At 47.4% G+C, this 27911-nt stretch overlaps 1 protein-coding gene across 3 annotated transcripts in view; it reads right to left on the bottom strand.

The window, feature by feature from the left end:
* DNMT3A (DNA methyltransferase 3 alpha) overlaps positions 1-27911 on the bottom strand; it is a 2120215-nt gene that overhangs the window by 2027270 nt on the left and 65034 nt on the right. For all 3 annotated transcript variants that reach the window (XM_078650037.1, XM_078650035.1, XM_078650036.1), the window contains exon 2: positions 19956-20105. The gene's annotated coding sequence lies outside the window, so the exon portion shown is untranslated. The remainder of the gene's footprint in view (positions 1-19955; positions 20106-27911) is intronic.

Raw genomic sequence — 27911 nt, 5'->3', positions numbered from 1 at the left:
GCCATCTGGACCTGCTGCCTTCCGGGGGGGCTACCCACCCAATTACCTTTTCAATCTCTAGAGCTGAAAAGAGATTGTAACCGTGGGGTTCAGATACTAGTGGGGGGAGCACCCTGACATTTAGTGCCCCATCCGCCGGAAGGTATAGAGCCCCAAAGTGTTTTACCCAGCTTTGTGGTGGGATATTACAGGGTCTCATAGCTTCATCAGGCCTATTCCGGGAGCCTACAAGGTTCCAAAAACCCCTTGAGTCTTTACTTTTGCTGGCAACAAGTAGGTCCTCCCAAAATTTCTCTTCCCACTCCTTCTTAGCAAATTTAAGGGATCTATTATAAGCCTTCCTTGCTACCAGAATATCGGGGTGGGATTTGCATTTCACTGCCTCTACGAGTCTTGATTTGTGTACCCTACATATTTGTGAGTACCAACCGTTACCTTTCTTTACACCTCCTTTCTTCCCTGCCTTACTCGAGGGGATGGTAAACACATTTGTCAGAGCCTCTGTTAGGGAGGCAAAGACCCCGCAAGCCCTACCCACCCCTTCCGGGAGTGACCCCAGGTTTAGCAGTGCGTGATCTAAAAGGGTTGATATTTCTCCAACCCTTTCCTCTGAGAGGACCAATTTAGCCCATTTTAGGCGCCTTCCACAAAGTGAGACTACCGACTCATCAGGGGGAGCTAATGTGGGGTTAGTAGGACCCTTCTTAGAAAGACACCACCACTGGACCATAGTCAGGGAAAGTGGATTGTGGTCACTTTCAACCGTCGGGACCACAACCATGTCCCTCACCTGGCTCCACAGACATATATCTAATAAGATATAGTCAATTCTAGAAGTATGTCCTGGTCTATTATAGGTATGAGCCCCTTCCCTGTCTGAAATTGTCCTCCCATTCACTGCCCTTAAATTTAGTTCGATAGTCAGGGTGTATAACTGTAACGCCACCTCTGACCATCTCCTAATGGGTGGAATTTCCAAGGCTGGTATCCCTATCTTGGCGTCCTCCTCATCCTGGTCTAAGGCAACATCCGAGCCCAAGGGCTCGAACGTGCAGTTCATGTCTCCCGCGACCAGGGTACACAACTTGTATAAAGTTGTACTAAGAAGGCTCTCCAGGAGAGATAATACAGTGGACTTCCTCCCACCCTTAGTCCCTCTGGCGTACACATTATATATATTCAGTATTATACGACCCCTGGAGTCTCTTAGGATAATATTTTGAATATCTAGACAACCTGTCTGAGACTCCTCTATTCTACAGTCAAGGGAGGCTGCCACCCAAATGAGCAGGCCACCCGAGGGGCGTCCTCTCCCTGATTCTGAGATTTGTGCGGACACAAAGTAGGAGGAGAATCCCACCGTATGTATCGGCTCCAAACTCCAGGTCTCTTGGAAGATGCATATGGCATGCTCATCAACCAAAGCATTCCAGTCTGGGAGGGCCAACTTTCTTGCGATCCCTGCGACATTCCAGCTGAAAACCTTGAAAACACGGTCCGTCACAGCTGGTGCGTCGCTGACCTCGAGAACACTCCTGTCCACAGGCCTCACAAGGGGAACAGGCAAACAACTGTCCAAGGAAATGGGCAGAGAGTCTACCAACCCACTGTCACCTGTACTTATAAGTGGGACTATTCGGGGTGGTGGTGCTGCCTTTAGACCTGTTCTATTGTCCGTTTCCATGTCAGACACTGCAAATTCCCTCGTATCACCCCCCTCCAGTCAACGTCTCCCTGGCCCCCACAGGGGATTCAACCCATTATATCCAAGACCCCCAACCCCACATGGGTCCCAGTTTTGGCCTAAGTCAAATGTACTAAGGCCCACCCGGGGCGACTTAGCAATTGGCCTGGAGTAGAAAAAGGTTAGATCCACTAGTTTAACCCCTACCACGTCCATGTTTTTTATAGGGCACAGATGGAGCTCACCACTCGTGGATCTTGAAAGTTTATTATTACACAATCCCCCTCCTGTGTTTTTTTTCCTTGTCCTACCCACCCTACTCTGCGAACACTTAGAATTAGCCCATCCACACCACTCGGGATTGGCTTGTTTAACTTTAGCCAGTGGATACACTTGTTCTTGAGGGCCTGGTGATTCTCCAACTGATCTTCCTTCAGTGGGGGAACGTTTACTAATACTGCAACAAAAGGGTGGCAGTCTGGTGGGAGATTTATGGGGGGGGTCCGCCGGGGGAGTTTACGGGGGACCACTGTGGTAGCAACTGGGACTACAAGTTGAGGGGCAGTTTTGGCGACCATCTCTGTCGCTGTTCCCTTGCCTTTGTTTTGTGTACCAGAGGCTTGGCTGTCCTTTATCGTCCCTCTACTTGTCGGGGGCTGCAAAAGGGATGTTCATTTAGGTGTACTTTTGGCAACCTCAGAAGATGTTTCCATTCCCTTATGTTGGGGCCCTGCTTTTGGTGGGGGAGGAATTACAGGTACTGGTGCTTGCACTTTACTAGTGTCTACCGTTATTGCCCTGGTTGGCGGATTAGAATCCACCTGTAATTGCAAGGAAGCTACTGGGGGCACACTCCCCTTTAAACCCATGGCCTGGTTCTCACTCACTCTTTTATGCTGTTTAATTATAGATTTAAGTGAGAAAAAGCCATTGAGGGTGGATTGCTCTAGTTTATCTATTCTAGCCCCCAAACCCTTAACCTGGGTCAACAAGGGCATCAAGAGACTGTTTACCCTCTCCATAATCCTATCAATGATCTTGAAGTCAATAGATGTGGAGACATTAACAGCACTACTACTTGGGGACGAACAGGTATAAATACCCGTAGATGTGTCCACGGGGCCCCCCTCCACCACTGCCTTAACCTCTGGGACAGGCCCCCTTAAGACCTTCCCACCCTGTCCAGGGGACTTTCTCGGTCGCTTGTAAATCGCGGCCTGTCTCACCAGCCTACCCTTACTAGAGCAGGCTGCCCTTTTGTTTTTGGCCCTTTTACTCTGCCCACTCAGGTCATACACAGATTGCGCAGATTGCGCCCCAGATAGGTTTACTATGATAGGAACGGGTAGAGTAGGCGATAACATTTGAATAGTACCTGTGAATGGGGGTGCAGGTGAGTGTGATGTACTTGCGCCACCCTCTTCCGCAGCGCCACTTGGTAGAAGCGCAGCCGGCTGTCTCAACCCATCTATAATCTTCCCTATTTCAACAGTCTGGGGGGGAACTACAAAGCCATCCGGGGCGTCAGGGGAAACAGATCGGACCCGCTCGCTGGCCGGTGACAAGGCCTGGGCTAGAGCCCCCAGTGAAGAGCGTCTAGAAGGGAGATAGACCTCGGAGAGACGGCGTTCAGAAATGGCGATCTCATTATCAATGACCGCCGCCACTCTCGTTATAAAACGGTCCATAGTTCCAATCACTGGGCTACACACCGCACCTCCCCGTTCACCCTCACTCCTAAGTAATTTACCAGAACGGGTTGACATTGTAAGGGATACGCCTTTGTGGAATGACGCGCAACCCGCCAGGGCCCAGGGCTAGATGAAAGAGACGTGGCCCAGCCCAGCCTTGACAGCCCCTGACTGCCACAGACTGCCCGCCCTTTGCTCGGGCTTCGCTCGGCGTCCCGCTCGCGTCCCGCCGAGCGACACACCGGGATTTATAAGGGAGGCGTTGCAGGCAGGGGGGGCGTGTCTCGCTGGGGGCGCGGCCGTGCACACCTGTGCAGCGCAGGGACTCCTGGTCTTGGGAGTCCCTGCTGGCGCGTTCCCTCGTCGGCTCTCGATGCTCCCTCCACACACTTGCAGTCAGCAGGCGTCCTGGCAGCCTCTACCCCTCGCCACACGCCGCGCAGCGGCACCCGCGAAGCGGGTGCTGCAAGTAGTTGAAGAAGCGGCAGTGGCGGATCCCTCCAGGGATAAGGGGAGGCTAGAGGCAAGAGAAGACAGCGTTTGCTTACAGCGCCCAGGTCAGTTTCCGCATCAAAAGGGGTCCCTGTTCTGGAGATGCCATCAAGCTGTCTCACGATCATTGCACTTCATCAAGATGACATTGTGTACCACAACGCAGTTCTCTGTAGCACACCTTCTGCACTGGTATTAAGTTACTATTGGCGGGAGTTTTCAGGGCTGCAAGAGGGCAGAAAAGGAAGGGGGCAGAAAAAGTATCCAACAATAAATAATAATAAAAAAGGTTGCATTGCGCCCCAAGCTTCATACTTTTAAGCACGCGCACACAATCATGAAGACATTACTCACAAACCGTACCTTCATATTCAGGTCGGCTTCTGGAATTGCACCTAACTCCGAGGAAGAGCGTACTCCTGTCCGAAGTAAAGTATGTTCTTAACAGGTGCCCCGAGAAGGCTATGATCTTCTATTTCCTTGTTTATCACTTTGGTGCAGTAGAAACTCTTGTACAGCAAAATGTTTCCAATTCTTAACCTGGTACTGGCAGAAGTAGTGCAACTGTTGAGCTGTGGTTATTTTCACAGGAAATGATGAGCCCCACAGGCCCTTAGTAATAACATATTACCCTTTTTGTTGTCAGTTTGTCTAGTGTCAAAAAAATGAGTAGTACGAACATATCTATCTATATATAGAGAGAGATATATATATGCATACATATATAAAGATTAAGGATGAAAGTCAAAAGAAAAAAACATCTGCACCAACTAAAGGCTTCTGGGAAGGAGGGCGGGAGCATGTGAATCTTCAGCACTACATGCCACAAACAGATGCTTACAGGGTAAGTACATTTTCTGTTTGTAGCATATGTAGCTGTAGATACACATGCTGTCCATAAACTGCAAAGCAGTTGCTCCCAAAAGCAGTGGCTAGCCCGAGGATGTTGCAGAAGATTAGAAAAGTGTGCAACAACCTGACCAACGAAGGCTTGCTGGTGAGCTAAAACATACGCACAGTGATGTTTCGCAAATTTGTGCAGGGTAGTCCATGTATGCTTTGGAGTTGCAAATGTCAACTATAGGAATATTATCCAACAGAGTCATCAAAGCTCAATGTTTGCGGTTTGAGTGGGGTCTGGGAAGGACATTGAATGGTCTTTTTGTGGTAGCATAACCGGTGTGTATGCATCTGACCAGCCAGCATACTATACTTGCTTTAGTGAGAGCACACTCTTTGTGTGGTTTGGGGAAAGAGACAAAAAGGTCTGTGTCTTACGGAAGGGTTTTGTCCTGTCAATATAATACTGTGTGAAGAGCTAATTCTGCTACTGATTCTGGATGTGGGAAAAACACAGAGTTCAAGAGTTCTATGGTTTGAGTGAAGTGGAAGCTAGAAACCACCTCAGGTAGGAATTTGGGGTTTGTACTGAGGACTACCCTATCGTGGTGTACTTGGAAAAAATGTTCTTTCAGGGTAAGAGCCTGTTGCTCACTAACACGCCTGACAGAAGTGATAGCAACTAGGAAAGCCACCTTCCAGGAGAGAAACTGTGAGGGACAAGAGTGAAGTGGCTCAAAAGAATGGCACATTAGTCTAGAAAGAACAATATTGAGGTTCTACACAGGAGTGGGTAGCACCTATGGTGGAATAATCCTTTAGAGTCCTTCCATAAAGGCTTTAATGATAGGCACTCTGAAAAAGGAAGCATGTTGCCTGTTTTGAAGATAAACAGCAACAGCTGACAAGTCTAGTCTGATAAAAGTATAAGTCAGGCTTGATTTCTGCATGTGAAGCAGGTAACAAACTATGTCTTGGACTGTTGCTTTGAGAGAATTGATGTGTTTAGTAAGACAGTAGTGTACAAACCCTTCCCACTTGGCCACATGGCAAGTTTAGGGTTGCAGGCCTGCATGCCTTTAAGTAAAGTCATGCATTCTGCAGGCATATTGAGGTACCCAAATTCTAGGACTTCAGGAGGTAAATCAAAAGATTGAGCTATTGGGGGTTGGGATGTCTGAGAGTGCCTTAATTTTTGGGGTGAAGATCCAGCCGGTTGGGCAGCTTTGCATGAGGCACTAGAGAGAGGTCAAGGAGGATGGTAATCTAGGGCTGTCTGACAGAGGTCGGAGCTACTAAAATGAGAGTGAGGGAAGTTTGCCAAAACTTGTAAACTGCAACTCGAAGAAGTGGTAGATGGAGAAAAGTGAAGGCAAATATCCCTGACCAGATCATCCATAATGAATTGCCCATGGACTGTGGGTGTTGCAGCCTGGAGAAGTAGCTTGGGAATTTTGCATTTTTGGGGGTGGCTAACAGTTCTTTGTGGGGAAACCCCTAACGGTGGGAGTACAGGAGCAGAACTTAGGCGTGGAGTTCCTACTCATGGACTTGTTGATGCCTCCTGCTGAAGAGGTCTGCAAAGTTGTTGTCCCCTCCGGGAATGTGGTGTATGAGGGGATGGACTCCATGATGTATTCCCCACTGCCAAATGCTCTAAGATACAGCAGACAATTGCAGGGAGTTTGTGCAGTCCTGCTTCTGTAGGTAAAATATGGCAGTTGTGTTGTCAGTCCTGACTAGAATACACTTTGGTGAATGAGAGGATGGACCGACTTAAGGGCTAGCTGGATTGCGAACAACTCCAGATGATTGATGTAGAGATTCAGTTGGTTGAATGTGCACACAGCTTGTACGGTCAGTTCCTGCAAGTATGCACCCTAGTCGGTGAGTGAGGCATCAGCGGTGATGGTCACTTGCAGAACCAGGTCCAAGACGGGCCGTCCCTGCAGCAGGCTGCTGGAATTCCACCACTGCAGAGAGTGAGGAGTGTGGCCCTAGATCAACACTTGATCCTCCATTGACCCTCTGCCTGTGAACTCTATGCTGTAGGCTCTCCTGTAACAGACGCATAAGTAAACTGGCATGTGGGACTATGGCAATGCAAGAGGCCATCAGACCCGGGAGACGCATGACCTTTCTAACCATTAACTGGCTATCTGGCTGAAAAGATTTATCTGCATTTGAAATTCGCGTACCCTTGCTGGGCTGGGGTATGCTTTCCCTACTTGAGAGTAGACTATGGCCCTGATAAAGGGCTGTACTTGGAAAAGATGGAGATGGGATTTAGTTGCACTTATGGGGAAGCCTTGGCTGTGCAACAGATGTATGGTGGCTAGTGTGTGCGCTAAACATTGTTGCTGCATGGTGCTCTTGATTGGCCAATCATCCAGGTAAGGAAAGACAGGGATGCAGCTCCTGAGGTGAGCGACTAGCACAACAAGACACTTGGAAGCTGTGGTTACTCCAAAAGGGCATTACTTTGAACTGATAATGATGACCACTTACCACAAAGTAGAGGAACCTTCGATGCACAGGGTGGATGGATATGTGAAAGTAAGCATCCTTCAAGTCGAGGAAGGTCATGAAGTTGCCATGCTGTAGTAGAGGAATGACATCCTGGGGTATAACAATGTGGAAGTGCTCTGACAGAATATACTTGTTGAGAGGTCTGAGGTCGAGGAAGGGCCTCAGGGACCCGCTCTTTTTGGGGATTAGGAAGTATAAGGAGTAGACCCCCTTGCCATGGTTTTGGGGCAGTAGGGGTTCTATAGTCCCTGTGCTGAGTAGTGCATGCATTTTATCTTGGAGCAGGCGCTGCCTGCAGTGGGGATGTATGGTGGTGTTGGTGTGAGTTATAGGCAGTCCCCTTCCACTATAATATCTAGAACCCACTGGTATGAGGTAATCTCTGCTCACTGGGGCAGGAACCCCTGCAATCTTCCCACCCCGAGGTGTTAGAAGATAGTGGGGAAGGGTAACGGAGTCACTGCTTGGTAGTTGCGGCCCCTTTGGGGGTTGCTCCTTTTCCCCTACCCCGGCCGATATTGCCCTTGTGCCCTCCCCTGTAATAATCCATGGCCGATATTGCCCTTGTGCCCTCCCCTGTAATAATCCATGGAAGGTCTTGTTGCTGTTGCAGTCTAGGGAAGGATGTGGATGTTTCAGGGAAGGTGGTTTAGGCCCTTCCCCCACGATATTATGAGCGGCAAAAGGAGCCACAGGCAGATCGAGTTTACAGGACACCCAGGGCCTTGACTGTCTGTGTCCTTAATTTTCTGCAACATCTCACCAACTTGCGTTCCAAATAGTTGCTCACCATCAAAAGGCAAGTTGAGGAGATGAAACCAGAAGCACAGTCTGGCATGCCTGCAAAGGAGGACACTGGTGTTAACACTGCGAGCAGCGGTGTCTGCTGCATCTAAAGCACACCTGATATTAGGGATGGAAATGATTTTTCCTTCTGCCACCAACTCCTGACCCCATTTTTATATTGATCTGGAAGGCACTGGATCAGTTTTTCCATCTCATAGCAAGAGAGCTGGCCCACTGAATTGGCAATTTGACAATGTTTGGCAGACTGGACAGCGACACGTTTGCCCACTGTATCACACTTTTTGCTCTCTTGGTCGAGAGTGGGAGCATCTACTATGCCCTGGGAATTAGCCCACTTTTTGTGCTGTATGTACGACCAGTGAGTCTGGTGGTAGCTGGCCCCTATTGGGAAGGGGGAGGTCAGAGGGGGACGCTTTATATTTTATATCCACCCTCAGAGTGGTGGCTCTCGTCTGACTTCTTGAAGATGTCCTGAGTAGGTCTTAGTATTCCCTTAAGCATAGGCAGTCCTTCTCCTTGGGCTGCTTGAGCATCTTCACCTTGTGAAAGGTGGCTGAATGGCAGAGAACCTCATGGCTTGAGGAGGTATCGTCTGAGGGTGAAGGCTTGACCAGCTAGAGGCCCAGATTGAGGTGAATGTAGCATAGGGTTCACCGGCGATAGTGGAGAGGCGAACCTAGTGGACAGTGATATAGAAGGCAGAGGAGGAGGAGTGAATGGAGGAGGTGGAGAAGTGCCTTTACCATGGCACCGATGCTAGTTGGGCATCGCCTCTGAAGGTGGATTTAACATCGGCTCCGAAGGTCAATTTTCTCATGGGAAAAAACAGGGTCCTTAGGTTTGTCTGGATGCTTGGCTAGGATCCAACCAGTGCTAGGCTTGATGAGGGGATACGCCGCTGCCTGGCTTCAAGCTCCTCGTACCGGTGCTGGAGGATCAGCTGGTAGAAGTCCTCAGAAGTGATGGAAGAGGCAGGCTTGGACACCAATCTTTTCGGAGGTGAAGGCTTTCGATGCCCTTTTAGCACCAAACTGGGTTTCAGATGTGAGGCCTTGACTTGAGGTGAGTTTTGAGGGGGTCTTCGAGGCCAGAGCCAATGCAGCGGTCTAGGTAGACAGGTGAGGCTTGGAAGAGTACTTCAGTGCAGAAGTGTGGGCGAGCGTCAGGTCAGATCCCTCTCCTTGGTGCCGGCCATTGCTTGGTGGCAGTAGCGGACAGGAGGTCTCATGAGTGGCCTGGGAATTCAGAACTCTAACCTCATGGAGTTTGAGTGATGTTGAGGAGCAGTCAGTGGAAGGGTAGTTCTCACTGCAACTATTTTTATAGGGCATTGACCCGGTGGGGGGGGGGGATCTTCCTCCCCAGGTCAAAACTGGTACTCTCAGCCAAAGACAGCACCTCTATTTCAGTGCTGAAAGCTTCCAGCTGCTGGTCGCCCTCTGTGACTCGGTCTTCAAAGAGGTTGGGGTATCATCCTGTTGAGAGTGCATCACTGAAGCCAAAGCGATCCCATGGCTCGGTGCTTTTGGAGGGTTTTTTCGTTTGCGGAAGGCAAGACATGCTACACAGAAATGCTCTTGTTGGTTCAGGGACAAGCAGAGGTTACAGACTTGATGATGGTCTGTCCTCTGATATTTCGAGTGAAACCTGCGGCATAACTGAAATTTAGTCCTTTCCATCACTAGGACAGGCTTGTGCGTCTAGGATGGTGATGAAGGCCCAAAAGCGCGCCATAAATGTCCAAACCACAGAACCGAGCCAATGAGGGTCTGCGATAGATGAAACCAGACGCACAGTTGTAATCGGATCCGTGTGGGCCCGGCGAGAACACCACCGCACAGTGTGCAACATATACACAAAGTATATAAAAAAAATATCACATATATTTATTGTTTGTATACAAAATATTATAATTAAAAACACATTAATTCATACAATTCATAACACAAAGACAATTTTATAAAAAATAGTTGTAAACACATTAAAAATCAATTTCTATAGGCATGAAAACATCAAGAGTAAAACACTAACAGACAGAAAAATTGGTCTTACGTGATATATTTTTTTATATACTTTGTGTATATGTTGCTTTACCCATTACATATGGTCCAATGGAAGTAGGTGTGGATATGAAGTATACATGAGTGTGCGATGTGTGAACATTGAGGTCTATCTTGAATAGGATTTACCCCAAGGGATCTTCCTTTTTAGGTCGAGCTACGAATGCAGCGGAGATGCTTCGCTAGCGAAGACTCTATTGCTGTGGCTTTGGTGCGCGAAGGGAGACAGGAGGTGGCACATCTTCTGTCAGCGCGTGCCACCTCCTGTCTCCCTTCGCACACCTAAGCCGGCACAGCGCGAGCTTTCACTTTGCCTCAAACCCCCCTCGCCCCTTCCTCCCGTCTTCTTGTTTTATCTCTCTGAGACTGTTCTGGCGCTGGAGGGGGGCTCGGAGTTCACCGAATCCCTTTATGGGACTTCGGTGCCAGGCGCCGCAATGCCTCATTTGGTGCACATCTTCGGAGAGCGCCTCGCTTGTTCTTTATTGAGACTGTAGCGGCTGCTTGTTTGCAGTGGCATAATAAATGCAAGAACTATGTTGGTAGGGGGGCGCGGCCGAGAGAGCCATCATGGCGGACGCAGACTGATAGAGCTCCGTCCTGCCAGACACTTATCCGTGGCATTATCCTGTTTGCCCCCCCCGTCCGTAAGAGCCCCCAAAGGAAGATTCTGGCACCGGGCATTGTCCGCAGCCCTCGTGAGAGATTCTGGCCAGCTGGGTGTGCGGGGAGCTGCGGGACGAGGCTACGAGCGGTGCGAGGCCTGTGTGGTGAACAGACGCCAGGGACCTCTAGTTTCGCGCTCCCTGCGAGGAGCGCAGCGCAAGTACAGACGGCGAGAGGTCCGCAGCGCCGGTCCCTGACAGGGCGGGACTGGTGCAGGTGGCCGTGAATGCAGATCGGCTCCCTGGTGATCTCTGGAGATGGCGGGACCCCCGGGGCTGCGGCCTGAGCGCACTACGGAGCGGAGACGGAGCAGTACGGCCTAGCCCGGAGAGCATGGCTGGATTCTGGCGGGCCTTCCGGGAGCGGCTGCGGACATCGGCCTGGTGTGACACAGTTGTGGGATGCAGCAGGCCCCGGTGGGGCAGCTAGTAAGGAGGCGTGTGGCCTTTGGTTGGTGTGCTTCCGGGGGCCCAGGGACAGACATTGTGCTTTAATATCGGGCCAGTGGTGGCAGGGCGGCGGCCAGTTCAGGTCGCCCCAGCCGGCCGGTGGGGATCCACTGGTGCCCGCCCGGGGTGCATATGTGATCCTGGGATCTGCAGCCAGCGGGGGATGGCAGAGGGCCGGACAGGCCGCACCGGAGGTTGATTCAATTTAAATACCTTCACAGAGTGTATTACACACGGCGGAGGCTTTGGCGGGCGGGCCTTATTGCGTCCCCAGAGTGCACTAGGTGTGGCTGTGAGGAGGGCACTTTCTTCCACAGTGTGGAGTTGTGGACGCCTAGATCGGTTCTGGAATGGTGTCTGGAATGGTTTGGATGAAGCGCTGGGGTGGGTGTTACCGCGCACACCGCGATTGGGATTGTTGCACGTGATAGAAGGAGTGGGGGGCAATCTCTATAAGAGGCATCTGTTGCTATTAGGACTCACAGTGGCCAAGCGGGATATTGCGAGGGCGTGGAGGGACCCGCGGGCCCCAGCCCTTGTAGCATGGAAACGGTGCTTGGATTTTTGCATGGGGATGGAGAAACCCATATTTCTTGCCCGCGGTTGCCCCAGTAAACATTATAAGATCTGGAAGAGATGGGCTGACTACAGGGGCATATGGTTAGAGCCTCCGCCGGAACAAGACCCGGACCTAGAGGTGTGAATGAGCTATGCCACAAGATGTGTGTACGCGGATGATTGGACTTGTCAGGAACCGTGCTAGGGGGGAGGGATCCGGGTGGGAGGGAGTTGGGGATAGTTGGGGGTTGGGGGGGGGGGCGGGGGAGGGAGGGAGGGGGATCAGCTGATTGCAATGATTCCAATGTCTTACAGATAAAATCGTGATGGATTGCATTATATTACATGTGCACTTATGTCTGGCAGACGTCTCTGGGTTACAGAGAGCTGCGATTTTCTATGCGATCTATCAATAAAATTTGTTTACAAAAAAAAAAAAAGAACTATGTTGGTAAATGTTTCTGGAGATGGTGGCTGGTCACGAATGGGTGCTGCACGTAGGGTGGTTCTTAAAACTTCTTTTCAGGACTGCTTGCACTTCTGTTCCCTCCCTGGAGCCGCCACTTGCATGAACCCAGACACTTTCCTTGTGTGACCGAGTACCTTGTTTACTTCTGCATGCCCCGGAGAACCTCAGGGATGCCGCTAAGCTTCCGGGTGCATCGAGGAAGCGCAGCATCCACACCTCCTGTCGGGTAAACAGGCCCCGCCCAGGCACCTGGGGTGGAACTTCGCTATGCCCATCCAGGATGCAGAGATCTTGCTAAGAAGAGAACCAGCTCCCCTGCGCGTGCCTGCGCTGCCGCAGAGCGGACTAGGGCTATCGAGACATTCCGCACCAAGGACGGCCGCGCTTCGCATTAAACGAAAAACACAAGTGCAAGCATATTATTTTTATTTTTTTATGGAAATCCTCTAGGGCGGAGGCGTTGACGTTCGACTCAGGAGCTGTTGATCTCGCCGTCCTGTATCTCTGGTGTTGGAGTGTTCTTCTGGGAAGTGGTGAGCTGCATTGCTGGGGAAAGGAAGTGTGGCATAGCGTTAGCTGTCATCTGCAGAATTCGAACTTTTTTCCAGGAACGTGCGCAAGGATCTTTCCAGTGCTTTGTCTCTGCTTTCTGGGACTTGTAGTCTGGTCTTATGTCTATAAAATCAGGACTACAAGATCTAGAATGCAAAGTTAGAAACCTGGGCTAGGGGAGCTGGTCACTCACAGACCGGGGAAATGTGAGAGCTCAGCCTCGCGATCAGTGTCGTGAGGGTGATTTTACGCCTGCCACCGATTACTTCAATCTACAGCTCTAAGATTGCTGGGTCTTGTAGTTGCTCCTTTCGCTTTATATACATATTTTCTACAGTTACTATCAGGGCTTTAAGTGGGATGAAAAAACAGAGGGAGAGGGGTTCTCTCAAAGGGCCGTGGACTATGTAATTAGGGCGTGGCTTAAACACCTAAGCTAAAAATGGTTGCTTAGCATAGTGTGCCACCTTACTGGTGATTACATCCAGGTATACAATACCATTAACATTACACTTATAACTATCCAAGACTATTGGCTTTGGCGATGGTTGTGAGTTGCATAAGATATGTAAGCAACAACTATAGCTTCGTTGTATAGAATATTGAAAATTATTAAATTCTGAAATGACTGTGAAAGAACTAGAACAAGTCTATTTGAAGTTACATCAAAGGCAGTGATGGGTGGTGGTGCTGCTGCAGAGTTATGATTTTTTTCCATCCTGAGGGCGAGGGCTAAAATGGAGAGCCTGATAGGGACCCGCCTCAGCAGCTGCCTTTTAGAACTGCCAGTGCTGAGCACTGGCAGGACCCGGCAGACGTAAAGCCCTGGTTACTACTGTGCATGTTATCACGGACAGTCTGTCTGTAGGGATTCGTACAGTTGTCATGTGACGAAGGACTGCACTGGTGATGATCAGAGCTGCAAATAATGCTTTCATTCTTTATGTCGAGCCTGCGCAGCGCATGCGCTGCATGTTGTATTGGAGTGTGAACTTAAAGCCCCGCCCACTCTTCGCCCATATTTGTCATTGGCTTGTGTCATTGTCCTTCATAAATGCTGTTTTCTGATTCGTTAATAGGCCTATTAGTCTCTTCTTAGTGCTGTCCTGTCTTCATTTGTAACCTCCCATGAGGACTGGCCCTTTTACTTCGGTTGTTGCACAGTATCTCTAATTTCGTCTGTAAGCACTATTTTCTTTAAAGTGTTTCTCCTACTGTAGGCATTACATGCTTTCCTGCAACATTCAGGCATTCAGCGCGCCATGCTCGCTTTCATGTGGCGCTTTTACAAAAAAAAAGCATTTGTTTGTCAACTTGATAAACAAATGCTTTTTTTTGGCATACGTGCCCCCTACGCACTTTCACTTTAATAACAGCCATGGACCTTTCTTTAGACACAGCTGGTCTAAAGAAAGGGGCGTGGCCTCTATTAACGTGAAAGAGCAGCATGGGGGGCTTGTTAACAAGTATTTGCAATGCAATAGGTCTTGCATTTTAGAAACTTTGACCTATTGCTATTGCAAATGGCTGCTTTTTATTATTGCAGGTTTTTTAACCACATACATGAAAGGCATTGTCTTTTACAATTCAAATAGCTCAAAATCTCGCAATTGCGAGACCTATTGCATTGCAAATGCTTGTTTATTCACTGTATAAATGCCCTACTCCCTTGTCATGCTAAGGGGCCCCTCTTAGTCTCAAACGCTTGTTATCTTAGAAACTTTGTCCCATATCCTTTTTTTTAAAAACTGGGTCGAGGAGGGCGGGATAATGTTAGCCTACGTGTCTTTAATGAAATCTTAATTCCCTTTGCGTTTCTTTTGGAGATTCTCCATTTCATTTCAAGACTGGAGGCTACCATGATGCATGTTGAAAGCACTTCAACACCACATTTGACACATGCTTTAATGGCCGAAAATAATGCTTTGCAAATGTCCCCGCATTCGACCAATCAGCCACTTTCATAATTTCTTCCAATCGACCACCTGCCATGTACAACTTACTTGCCATCGCACCCCTCAAAGAATATGCTTTAAATTTAACAATATCAATTCCTGCTTCCTTCATAATATCTTTTACCCATCTTGCAATAGTCGCTGAACTCACTGCATTATGCAGTTTTACATAAGAAAATATTAATTGTTCTACTCCATGAGCTCTACGCTCCATCATCCTTTACTCAAATTCCCACAGACAATCAACTACACATAACTTTTGATTTTGAGGAAATCTAGGATAAAAGACTGACTCCGACATAGTCTTAGGTCTCTTCCATATTTCAAAAAGCACTCCCTCTAGATTATATATCCTACTACTTACCTACAAAGTCTTAACGTCTGAACAGCACCTGCGTCATATCATGCATAAAAGAGTTGCCAAATTCTCTGAAATCCTTTTTGAGTCCAAATACCTATTTTGTGGCCAATCAGGAATAATTAAAAAACCTTATTCACATCACACAGTACATTGTAGCGTGCCCTGGGAGGTCTTCGCAAACTCATACTTTTCAAAATCCTACAAACTAAAACACTTCTACCAACTGTTCTTCCATCCACCTGTGAATGACCCGCAGAAACTGCTGTTCTGTAACAATTTAAAGTCCTGTAACTTAGTCCTTCCTCGAACGTTTCTACTAAAAAATGTACGACCTCTACAACAGGTGCCTCCACGGGATCCAAACGCCTTTCCATGCACCAACTTGCCCAGATTCTCCATATTTCTTTATACCTACTCCTTGTTCCTGGAGCCCAAGATTCCTCCAGTAACTCTGAAGCCCTACACAAAAGTCCCTGCAGACTTCTGTTTCTCTGGACCCCTTCCAAACAAGTAGGTTCAACACACCCTCCAGTACCAAAGAATGCTGTAATCCATCTCCATTCTTTAAAAGTCCTTCTCCTACTGGAGTCAATAAAGGTACCACACACTGCTGGAATCCATACCCGAGAAACCCACAATGGAGTCACCAAGACTATCTGACATCTCTCCTCGCTCACTTTCAGTAGTACTCTCTGCAACATCGCAAACGTGGGAAACGCATAAGTTCTCTTACCTCTCCAGACCTACTAGAATGCATCTACTGCACACGCCTCTGGATCCGGCATCCAACTGTAATGCATTGCTAACTAACAGGTCAATCTGCTTGCGAATAAATACACTTCTAAAGGTCCCCATTACTCATTTATCCTGCGAAAGCTCTGCGATTCAACTGCCTGTCGCTGTAATCTCTCAAATGCCTTGAATTCCAGTCCACAGACAAAGTCATCTCCCCTGGCAAGTATTCTGCACTCACAGTTAGCTTGGGTTCCAAGCAAAAATCCCCAAACTCCTTTTCCATCTCTGCCAATCCACGAGATCTGCTACCTCCTTAACTTGTTGATAAACGCAACCGCAGACACATTTTACATTTTCATCAATACAGTCTGTCCTTACAAGTCAGTCTTGAAACTCTTCAACTCATACAACCCTGCAGTTTTAATTCTAGGCAATGTATATGCTTTGATCGATCGTCCTGGGTCCACAATCCCCCAGTCTCTAGAGCTCCTAAACATACTCTCCATCCTCTCACGCTTGCATCTGTCTCCAATACAAAATTTGGCACGCAACCAAAAATAGCTTGTCCATTCCAAGCCGTCATGTTGTGCAACCACCAGAACAACTCCTCTTTCGCTATTCTTATCTTGTTTCCATACCAAAGACCTTTCCTTTGAGCCTCTCCTTTCAACCTCTGCAAATCTCGCTAATGTAGAGGTCCTGGAAAGATTGCTTGGACAGAGGAAGATAACAATCCTATCACTCAAGCCAGATGCCTTAAATAAAAAAACTCCCTTTTCAAAACTGGCGTAATTTCCTTCCTGATCATCCTCACCTTCTTCTCTTGAGGCTGAAGAATCAACTTCCATGTGTCCGCTGAGAAACCTAAGAACTCCAATTCTCGTATTGGATCCAACAAGGATTTTGGCTGTTTAATATGAAACATATCACATCCTACAAGTCTTTCTTCAATTCGTCCATGTTCTGAGACATTATCAAAATGTTGTCCAAATACAGAATCAATCATACTCCTCTCTGTCAAAAATAAGTCATCACTACACTCATGACCCATGTAAAGCACCAAGGTGCTGAAGAAAATCCAAAAGGAAGGCACTGAAATTGGTAAAAGTGACCCTTCCATCGAAATTGTAAATATCTATGACTCCCTATGTCCATAGAGATAGTAAAGTACGCATCCTTCAAATCTAGCTTTACCAGCCAATCGTTCTCCATTAACAAGTTTCCACAGGCAATGGATTCCCTCCATTTTGGTGTGCCTGCACACCAAATATTTCTTTAGCTCTGTGAGATCGATCACTGGTCTCCATCCCTTGAATTTCTTTTTGACAAAAAAATATAGTGCTTACAAAACACTTTTCGGTTTCCTCTTGGCATATCCCTGCACCTTTTTGCAACATAGACTATTTCTGCGTCCACTATTTTCTTTAATCGCTCTTCCACTGCCAACTCGCTTGTTTTTTTCCTTTGATGAGGAATACTTATGAACTCTGTCCCATAACCCTGTACTGTTTCTAAAATTCAAGGATCCTGGGTTAAATTCTCCCTTTCTCTTATGAACTCTCTTAAACAACCCCCTACTTTTCCTTGGAGAGAACCAGAAATAATCTCCGTACTCACCTTGATTTCCAGAATTTTTACCTCCTGCATTAAAAAAAAATGTTCCTGTTCTTCCTGCTCTTTCATGACTTGGATCGAAGGTAGTGGAGCCCTGAAATCCTCTTCCTCTGATTTGTGTGTAATATTGGGACCTCTGCATGCCCCAACTAACAGTGGGTCCTCTTCTACTCGTCCTACCAAAAACTCCACTACCAAACACCTTCTGCCTATTAGTCTGCGCCGTATCAAGGGCTGTGAACGTTGCCACATATTTGGATACACTCTTCACAAGTCCTTAACCAAATAGTAAGCCTTTAGGATCATCGCTCGGCTGCTTATGAGCCATGTCTCCTAGTTTAAGGGATATTTTCATTAAAATCACCTTTCTCCTTTCTGACAGCAGACCTGTGTTAGCATTCCCTAATAACACCACTGTTCTCCGGCTCCAACCCCTGAGCAGCACTACATCAAGTGGTGTCTCATTTATATGGGCCTCCTCCACCATATTCATAATTCTCGCTATTGGACCCATCACATCCAGCACTTTATCCTGGCTTATTTTAGGAGACAGTTTGTGCACCTTTCTTGGGTAGAGACCCAGTCTGAACAGGAATTTAATTTACTCTTGTCCCAAATTTCAGCATCATACACACTTTCTCCTCAATGACCATCCTAGGGCATTCTGCCCTTAACACCCATCTCACCTCTCTGTTCAAAGGTTAACGTATCCACTCTTATTTATTTACCACATGTTCCATCTGCCACGAATCCCTACTTTTAGGGTGTTTTATGTTAAAGGAGAAAACATCTTAGCTAGAGGATCCCTTAACACCTCTGACGAAGAGACTTCCTCAAAACTTTCAAATTCATTATCCAACTCCTTGCTCTGCAAATCATATATATACTCATCCCATTCTTTTTCATTTCCTGGTTTTAGGCTCTCAATTACCCTACTGTTTCCATCATCTTGTGTGCCACGAAGGGCACCTCTCCTTTGTGTGCTGCTTTGGACATCCAATCTTTAGTGTAGTGTGACGTTAATGATACCTCTTTTCCTGATGGAATTCAGACCAACCTTTCTCGTCATAGACAAATAAATGTCTTCAACGTGTTTGGTCTTTCTCAACCTCTTCCCTCCTATTTCTACCAAATTATCATCCTCTTCAGACAAGGAAAAATATTCCTCACCCGATTCCCATGCTTTCCTTCTTTTGTTTCCCAGGATGCTAGCTACAGTATCCTGTATTTTATTTTCCTCTTCTTGCTGTATAGTTTTCCTCACCAATTCCTCATCCAATTTACTAGCCACCTGTCCTACACTGCTACCTTGCTCTGGCTCCATTTTCAAATACCACTCTGTAGTTATAAATATTAGCCACCAAACTTCCTCAACAAAAACCCTTTCCAAATCACAAACTATACCCTTTAAATACCTTATTCTCACAGCATATAAAAACATCTTTCCTCAAGGCTGTCTGATCGTCATAAAAAAATACTTGAATGTTTCTTTCCTAACTGTCATAAACAGCGCGACTCTGGGCTGCCATCTTTTGATTGAATCAAATGCATTTGGGCCCAATTCAATATGGACCACAAATCTCGCCAGATTTTCTCACACGTCTCCACGTACAAAATACCAAGAGCTTCTAGTCCTCGAGGACTATGGCAGTCGTAGAGGTTCTCTACCACAAGCTGCACGGAGCTAAAGCTCCAGAAGAACTCCTGCTGATCAGTAAGTGTGCATCACACTTGCTCATGCTCGGGTACGGTAAAATTTAAACCATGGCCTATACTGTGTCACCAAACATCCCAAACCTTACACTTCCAACATTAGTCCTATTGGCAGTGCTACTACTACTCTTAAACCCTATGCTCTACAAACTTTTACCTAATTTGCCTCAGTAAATTAGAAGCGTTCCGTTTTTTTTAACTGATAAAATGTCAATAGTTAGCAATATCAATCTATACTAAACACAATATAAAACTAGCAAAACAAACCTTCAAACAAATTGTAAAAACAAAAAACAGTAATACCACAACATCATACAAATCTTAAAGGTACGTATCTGTTTCAGAGCAGCATTTAAAAAGAGGTAGGGTGTTCTAAGCAAGGATTATTTATGGACTGTGGAGTTCTAAGTCTACATTATTTATGTTTAACGTTCTTTAAAGGTGCTACAGTTGAGTGTCATTAAAAGGTGTATGCATAATGGTAGCCTCCGTCTTGAAAAGAAATTATGTAACTTTGAGTTGATTACGTTGACATCCTAATGATCAATCACATAGGCTTAAATTGTTCTTTGGGAAAATGTACGTTGGACGGAAAAGGTCCAAGAGGTTTACTATGAAAAGTTACAACAAAGGCAGTAAGCCTGACCAATTTATTATGAAAGGTGATTGTTTAAGTGAAGCTGAAGATTTGCAATGTGTTAATCATTCTTGGGTCTTTTCAGTAGAGTTTTTCATGTTTTTGGCAAATTAAATTTTGCGTGTGTAATGTTAGTACTGTACCTTATGGTTGCCAGTGTGAAATGCTGGAGGCCCCAGGTCGTTATGGTGACTCGCAAATGATGATGGTTATAGGCTTGGGAATTCAAGTAGGCAGCAGTAACTTAGATGTTTCTTGTGATGGTCTTCCACTTGTTGCTAATCTCAAGTCATCTGTGTGATTAACAAAGACAAAGAAAAGTCTCAGTAGTAGTATTTCTACAAATATGTATTTATTCCACAGAGAAACTCAGTCCAACTTCACATCAAATATCTTCCCACCAAGCACTGAAACCTCTCCCTGTATTCAAACCCCAAACATTCCAGGGTAGAATGAAAAGAAGGAAAGATTTAATACAGTTTCACAGCATGTCCTGCACACCTATACCACACAGAGTTTATGTATGACAGCACAGTGAGTGCCTATACTGATTGCCAACTGAGGCATTTCACCTATACGCCAGACTTATAGGTGTTTCAAATGCTAGTTATCCTCCTGAAAGTCTTTTTGAGACAGTGGCTATCAGATGATCCAGATTTCAAAATTATAAGATTTACAAGAAGAAATTTAACACCCTGACGTATATGTGGGTGTGCTAAATTATATGTTAAGATATTCATGTATTCTGATCATTTCTCATATAGAAATTAAATATTATAACACTACTGTATAAGTATAGTTTTGCAGACGATTATGTAATTTGTTCTTGGTAATTTACTTAAAGTATATAGTACTTTAAGACGTATGTATATGGATGGATTGTGCAGTACCTGTTTAAGAATTGATTTGATAAATCATCATAGACAAGGGAAAATACCTACGATAATGCAATGTGACGGCCTATTAGAGTAAATAATGAATATATGTGGTTTATGAAGTGGTAACATTTATTTGTGTTCCAAAACTAGTGATGATAGCTGTCATAAAAGCAGGAACAGTGTTTGCAACCAAAGCAATGACCATAGCTGCCACGAGGTTATCAACTTTTGCGGACGAATAGCTTTTATTAAAGTAGCCGCCATAGTACCAACAACAGGCGCCACAAAAGCAATAACCACAACCACCACAGCAACAGCAGATGTAAGCATGAAAGCCATTGAACAGAGACAACAGCTTTGACTACAGCAGGGACCACAGTAGAGACTAAAGCTGCCCCCACTGCAGGCATAACAGCAGCAACTACAGCTGTAAACATATCAAAGACTACAGCTCTCATCACTGCAGGTAAAAAAAGCAGCCACCACAGGAGGAAGAACAGTAGAAAAAACAGCTGTTACAAGAGCAGCAATCATAGGTGCTGCAACAGCAGAGACCACAACAGCAATTTTAACAGCTACCATGGCAGCAACATCAGCCGCTGCCAGGAAGGAAAGACCAAAAGCGGAAATCAAAATTGAGAAGAAAAAAACATTAGGTGGCACCAAAGAATTTACCTTCGAAAACACATTTTCAATTGATTTCACAATGGAAAATAGTTTTACCACAATCTAAAATAATGGTCCATCCCAATATTCATCCAATTTTGGAATACAAATAAAGTTATTTCCTCATCTCTAAATGTTTTTGGGGGAGGGAGGGCGGGTACGGGCAAGCAACAACATGGGGGAGGGAGGGCGGAGAAGTACACAAGAGAGACAGGTGAAAAAGACGCATTCTGGTAGAGTGCTTAAACACTAATAAAAAAGTACTTATTGAAAAAACAAACAGTAGAAGGACACTAGTAATGTGTTCATGCTCCAGGCGAAGGACAAACATGCGAAGAGGAAGGAAGCCTACAGCAGCTGATCAATAAGAAGCAAGCAAAGGAGAGTGACAATGAAACCAACCAAAGGTAAGCAATGGGCGGTCTCTAACCCCACTGATAGAATATAAAAGGTCTCAATGAGACAGTACATCCACTGTCGAGGCGCGACCTAAAAAGTGAAACCCGATCGCTGCAACAACAAACAAAAAAAACACAGGGAGGGAGTAAAGTAAGATGGTGATGGGAGGGGCAAATGGGGCTTGGTGTGAGACCTTGTCACTGGGGCATTAAAGAGAAGCAGTCATTAGGGAGCAATGCAAGCTGGTGGGTGGGAGAGGGGAAGAAAGTTGTTGAAACTTGGTCCTAGCAACCCTAAAGAGAAGCTGCCAGATGGAGCAAGGGGAGATGGTGTAGGGATGATGGCGGCTGACCCGACCTGAAGGGACGCACACACAGAAAAGGGGGAGGAACACACAATGTAGACAGTGGGAGGGTAATGATGATGAGCAGACTGAGAGAAGGGTATGTTGGAGGTACAAGACACTGACGGACGAGAGGAAGGAGAACATGGAACACACATTGAAAGGATGGAGAAGTGGGACAAAATGGAGCAACACACAGAAAGCAGCCAGCAGGAACATATAGTCAGATAGCTACAGATGTATGGTAGACACTCATGCAGTTCAGTGCATGCCTTCAATTGTAGTCGTGGGGAGGCAGAAGCATACAGCCAAGCAGCCAGTCGAATTAGGTGAAAGATTAATGCTCTTTGTCTACTGGGACGAGCCAAGCTATGATTGACAAAGTCTCAAACCAATGGATGAAAAACAACAGGCAGAAAAAGGAAAAGGGTTAGAGGGAAGTTCAAGTTCAAGTTAAAGCATTTGTATAGCGCACTACTCACCCAGAGGGTCTCAAGGCGCTTGAGGGAAGGGGGAATTTTATTTGTCGCAAATCCAAGTTTTTAGTTGTTTTCTGAAGGAGAGGTGGTTCTGTGTGAGGCGAAGGTGGGTGGGGAGAGAATTCCAGGATTTGGCCGCTAAGTAGGAGAAGGATCTTCCCCCCATGGTGGATTTATGAATGCGTGGAATTGCGGCGATGGCTTGATTGGACGATCGTAGTTGGCGGGTGGGGGTGTAAAAGGACAGGCGCGTGTTGAGGCATTCGGGTCCTAAGTCGTAGAGGGCTTTGTGTGCGTGGGTGAGGAGACGGAACGTTATTCTCTTTTTGACGGGTAGCCAGTGGAGGTCTTTCAGGGGGCCGGAGATGTGAGCTTGACGGGGGATGTCTAGTATGAGTCTGGCTGAGGCGTTTTGGATGCGTTGGAGTTTTTTCTGTAGTTTGGCTGTGGTTCCGGCGTAAAGGGTGTTTCCATAGTCCAGTCGGCTAGTGACTAGTGCGTGGGTGACCGTCTTTCTTGTTTCGATGGGGATCCAACGGAAGGTTTTTTTGAGCATACGTAGGGTGTTGAAGCATGATGATGAGACTGCGTTGACTTGTCTGGTCATCGAGAGGGAGGAGTCCAGGATGAAGCCCAGGTTACGTGCGTGGTCTGTAGGTTTGGGTGAGTTTCCCAGGGCCGGTGGCCACCATGAGTCGTCCCAGGCGGAGGGGGATGAACCTAAGATGAGAACTTCCGTTTTGTCCGAGTTCAGTTTTAAGCGGCTGTTCTTCATCCACTCGGCTACTTCTTTCATCCCTTTGTGTAGGTTGGTTTTGGCGGTGTTTGGGTCTTTGGTGAGGGAGAGGATCAGCTGGGTGTCGTCTGCGTAGGAGATGATGTTGAGGTTGTGTTGGCGTGCGATGGATGCGAGGGGACTCATGTATACGTTGAAGAGGGTGGGACTGAGTGATGATCCTTGTGGTACGCCGCAGATGACTTCGGTGGCCTCTGAACTAAAAGGGGGGAGGCGGACTCTCTGGGTTCTTCCGGCGAGGAACGAGATGATTCAGTCCAATGCTTTTCCTTGTATTCCGATGTTGCTGAGGCGTTGTATAAGGGTGCTATGACAGACTGTATCGAAGGCTGCGGAGAGGTCGAGCAGGACAAGGGCAGCTGTTTCTCCGTTGTCCAGTAGTGTTCGAATGTCGTCTGTTGCTGCGATGAGGGCGGTCTCGGTGCTGTGTTTGGTTCTGAAGCCGGACTGTGAAGGGTCGAGGGAATTGTTGGATTCGAGGAAGGCGGCGAGCTGACTGTTGACGGCTTTCTCAGTGACTTTGGCAGGGAATGGGAGGAGCGAGATGGGGCGATAGTTCTTAAGTTCAGTGGGGTCTGCTGTGGGTTTCTTCAGAAGGGCGCTGAGTTTGGCATGTTTCCAGCTTTCCGGGAAGGTAGCGGAGTTGAGGGAGCAGTTGATGACGTCTCGGAGATGGGGTGCGATAATGGAGTCTGCTTTGTTGAAAATATGGTGGGGACATGGGTTGGTTGGTGATCCTGAGTGGATGGAGTTCATCAGGCGGATGGTGTCTTCGGTGGTGATTGGGTTCCAGGCGCAGAGGTTGTTGGAGGGAGGTTTTAGTTCGGAGGTGGGTGGGGTGGGCTGGTCTCCGGACTGGTTTTCAAAGCTGTTATGTATGTCAGCGGTTTTGTTGTTGAAGAATGAGGCTAGGGAGTCGCAGAGGTCTTGGGAAGGAGTGATGTCGTTGGTGCCGGCGGTGGGGTTGGTAAATTCTTTGACGATGTTGAATAGTTCCTTGCTGTTGTGGGCGTTGTCGAGTCGATTCTTGAATGCTGATTTCTTGGTGGATCGGATCAGCTGGTGGTGATTGCGGGTGGCGTTCTTGAAGGTGGCCAGATTGTCAGTGGTTGGGTTTTTTCTCCAGGCTCTCTCGAGGGTGCAACAGATCTTCTTGGATTTCTTGAGGTCATCGTTGAACCAGGGGGCTTTTTTGCAACCTTGCTTGATTTGATGTTTTTTAAAGGGTGCTAGTTCATCAGCGCTGCGGGTGATCCATTGTGTGAGGTTGGTGGCTGCAAGGTTTGGGTCTGATGGTTTTGCAGGAGGGTTTTGGTGAAGCGATGTGAATAGTTGGTCGGTGGTTATTTTGTTCCAGTTTCTGCGGGGGATTGGTTGTGGGTGGTTGTGGGCCGTAGTCTTATTGTAGTGAACGCAACTGTGGTCTGTCCAATGGAGAGCTGTGGTGTGATTGAAGGAGATGTGCTTGCTGGAGGTGAAGATTGGGTCGAGCGTGTGTCCGGCATAGTGGGTGGGGGTGTTAACAAGTTTTTTGAGTCCGAGATTGGCGAGGTTGTCCGGAAGGGTGGTGGTGTTGCTGTCGTTGTTCTTTTCCAGGTGGAAGTTGAGGTCTCCCAGTAGAATGTAGTCCTCGGAGGGGAGGGCGTGTGGACTAATGAAGTCAGTGATGTCTTCGCTGAATTGTGTGCGGGATCCTGGTGGCCTGTAGATGAGGGTGCCTCTGAGCGTGGTCTTGGGGTCGGTGTGGATCTGGAAGTGAAGGTGTTCGGCGGCTGCGAGGTTATCGTCGGAACAGGTCGTGATGTGGATGGTGTTCTTGTGGACGATGGCGATGCCTCCTCCTGTTTGGTTGATGCGGTCCTTTCGGATGATCTTGTAGCCATCTGGGATGGCTATGGCGATGTCGGGCGCTGAGGAGGCGTTCATCCAGGTTTCCGTGAGGAAGGCGACGTCCGGCGATGTGGTGACGAGTAGGTTCCAAAGTTTAATAGCGTGTCTGTGGACCGAGCGGGTGTTGAGCAGGATGCACTTCAGGTGGTTATTGTTGGAGCTCTGTTTGGAGTTTGTGGATTTGGTGTGGGTCTTGATGCAGTCGAACTTGCAGGAGTGGCAGGTGAAGGGTCCATGGGTGTGTCCGGGGGCAGCCTGGTGGCAATCAGGAAGTTGGCCGGGGTTGAGTGCTAAAAGGGATGCGGCGTCGTACGTTATGCGGGAGGAGTGGATCTTACGGGGGCCAGGGGGTCTGGCGCTTGGCGCGGTCCAGGCGCGGACGGGCGCAGACTGGCTTACCTTTAGCGCACCTTCGGCGCGCATGGGGCGTGACCGCTGCGCGTGAACGCTGCGCGCAGAAGCATCTGGCATAAGTGGAGAGTGGAGGGGGGCGGAGCGAGGGAGGAGCAGCTGGGAGGCAGGAGCGGGGTGGAGAGGACGGACTCCGAGGCAGAACAACAACAAAATGGCAGCTAAAGCGAAACCGGAACAGGTTGGGGCACAGATCTGAATTACGCTGTGGGCAGTGGCACTAGCACAGGCAGGCACTATTATTTAAAATCAAATATGCAATGCGAGCGCTACTACATAAACCGGCCCAGACACTCTTTAAGGCAATGCGAGCAATGTAAACAATGGCAAGAGGTAATGCGAGCAAAGCACAAATGAGGAAGCAGGCAACAGTTATATTAAAGGCAGCAAAGAAATGCGAGCAAACAACAACAACGATATCCAGGAGAGACCAGGGGGCGTGGGGAGCGACCGTTTCTGACGGAGGGGAAGACTCAAAGCCCACTATAATTAGGTTGATGAAAATAGCTCTGATTAGTAGCTGCACTGTCAACCCAGATCTAAGAGGTGGCGAGTGGAACGCCACAGATAGACTAACCAATCACATGCAAATTAGCTTTATTTTACTTTTTAATTTTATAACACTTATAAAGCGCATAGTTACACCAAATGGTGTGTCCCCTTTAGTCATGCTACTTCAGGAACAGTCCACATGAACTTCCAAGTCATATCCCCTCTGAACAGGAACACAAGCAACCCCAGAGTGGTTTTGGTCTTGTTGGGCCTTATCATTGAGTTAAGAGGCTTGAGTCTTGCAGCATGGCACGCACAAGACCATGCATGGGCATACACTTTGCTATTCTTGCTTATTTTTAACTTTGTTGAGAAAAACAAACAAGCATTTGCAAAGCCTGTAGGTAGATCTTTAATATGCTAAAGCATATAAAGAAAGTCAGGAATAGGCGCAAATTCTTTGTGCCTCCACACCCCCCTCCCCCCGAGATTATGGCGCCCGGCAGCAGGTTACACACATACACTAGGGCACATCGGTGTTTGCATGCGTAAGTACATTAAACCCCAACCCATTCGCTTAGCCAATGCTCGTTACGTATGGCCCACAACTGATCTGCTGAAGCTATAAACGTAAATTATTTTTGGGGGGAAGAAAAATGTGGTTTTATTATTTACGTTTAAAAAATGCTAAACCTCACTGATGGGGGCGGCTTGGGAAGAGAATCTACAATGCATAAGAGAACCTCTTCAGACCAAAAGGGTCTTTAATTACCGACCTTCGGGTCACCTACTTGACTAAAAGGGTTCTTCTTATCACGGATATTAAGTGATTTCTGGTGATTTAACATCATTCCCCGAGAAATACATTTTAAGTTATGTCCCAAAATGTTCGGAGCTCAGACCGTTTCTAACCCGGATACAAATCGGTAAAAATAGGGACGCGGGATGACATCGGGCATTCACTCTGCGAGCCCCGAGTGTTCCCGCTCTTGAGCACATGGCAGCACTCGGGGAAACGCGCTGGGAGCACGCACGGCCCGGCACAGGCACAGAAAGCAGCCGCTTCTATTTGTGGCCGGGGTGAGCTGAGGACGGCGGCTCCGGTCGAGGCGCTCCTGCCAAATGGATGGAAGACGACCTGTGGAACATAAAATGAGCACGGGTCTTGGCTCCAAGGAGGAGCTGGCAAACAAGCCGAGCTGGGAGTCCCTTATTCTTTAAACAAAAGGGGCCTGACGAAAGAGACGCTTGAGAAGAGCAGGAAATATGTGAGGGAGGAAGAGATGCTTTCTCAGAAACGGAGGCTGGCAGCAGATGAAGGTTTTCAGGATCTACTAAGACGGCCCATTTCCTGTCTTATATTTATTTACTCACGGGCTCCACGTGGTCTCCAGGTTTACCTCTGTTTACGGCCTCCTTCGCGGGCCCTTTCGCTTTCGTGTAATGTGTATTATCCTTCACTGCTGTCAGTTTGCATTATCAATGTATTCCCAGGTCTGTGAGAGAGTATTTTTTATCCTTCTTGCAGCACACCTGAATTCGCACACGACTATGACCTTCCTAACCCAGCTCTTCCACATCCTACAACTTCACCTGGATTCCCAATATTAAAAAAAGGAAACAAAATGTACACAAATACTAATCTTCCATCATAGCTTTATTAACGTTTTCAAATATCTTAAGGTCCAGATGCTTCTAAGAGAACAACCATTAGGGCTTTATCATTGCTAAGTCCCCATGAACTC

Source organism: Lissotriton helveticus, chromosome 6 (genome assembly GCF_964261635.1).
Source record: "Lissotriton helveticus chromosome 6, aLisHel1.1, whole genome shotgun sequence".
In the NCBI taxonomy this organism is placed as follows: domain Eukaryota; kingdom Metazoa; phylum Chordata; class Amphibia; order Caudata; family Salamandridae; genus Lissotriton; species Lissotriton helveticus.
This window is presented reverse-complemented; position numbering and strand designations above follow the sequence as displayed.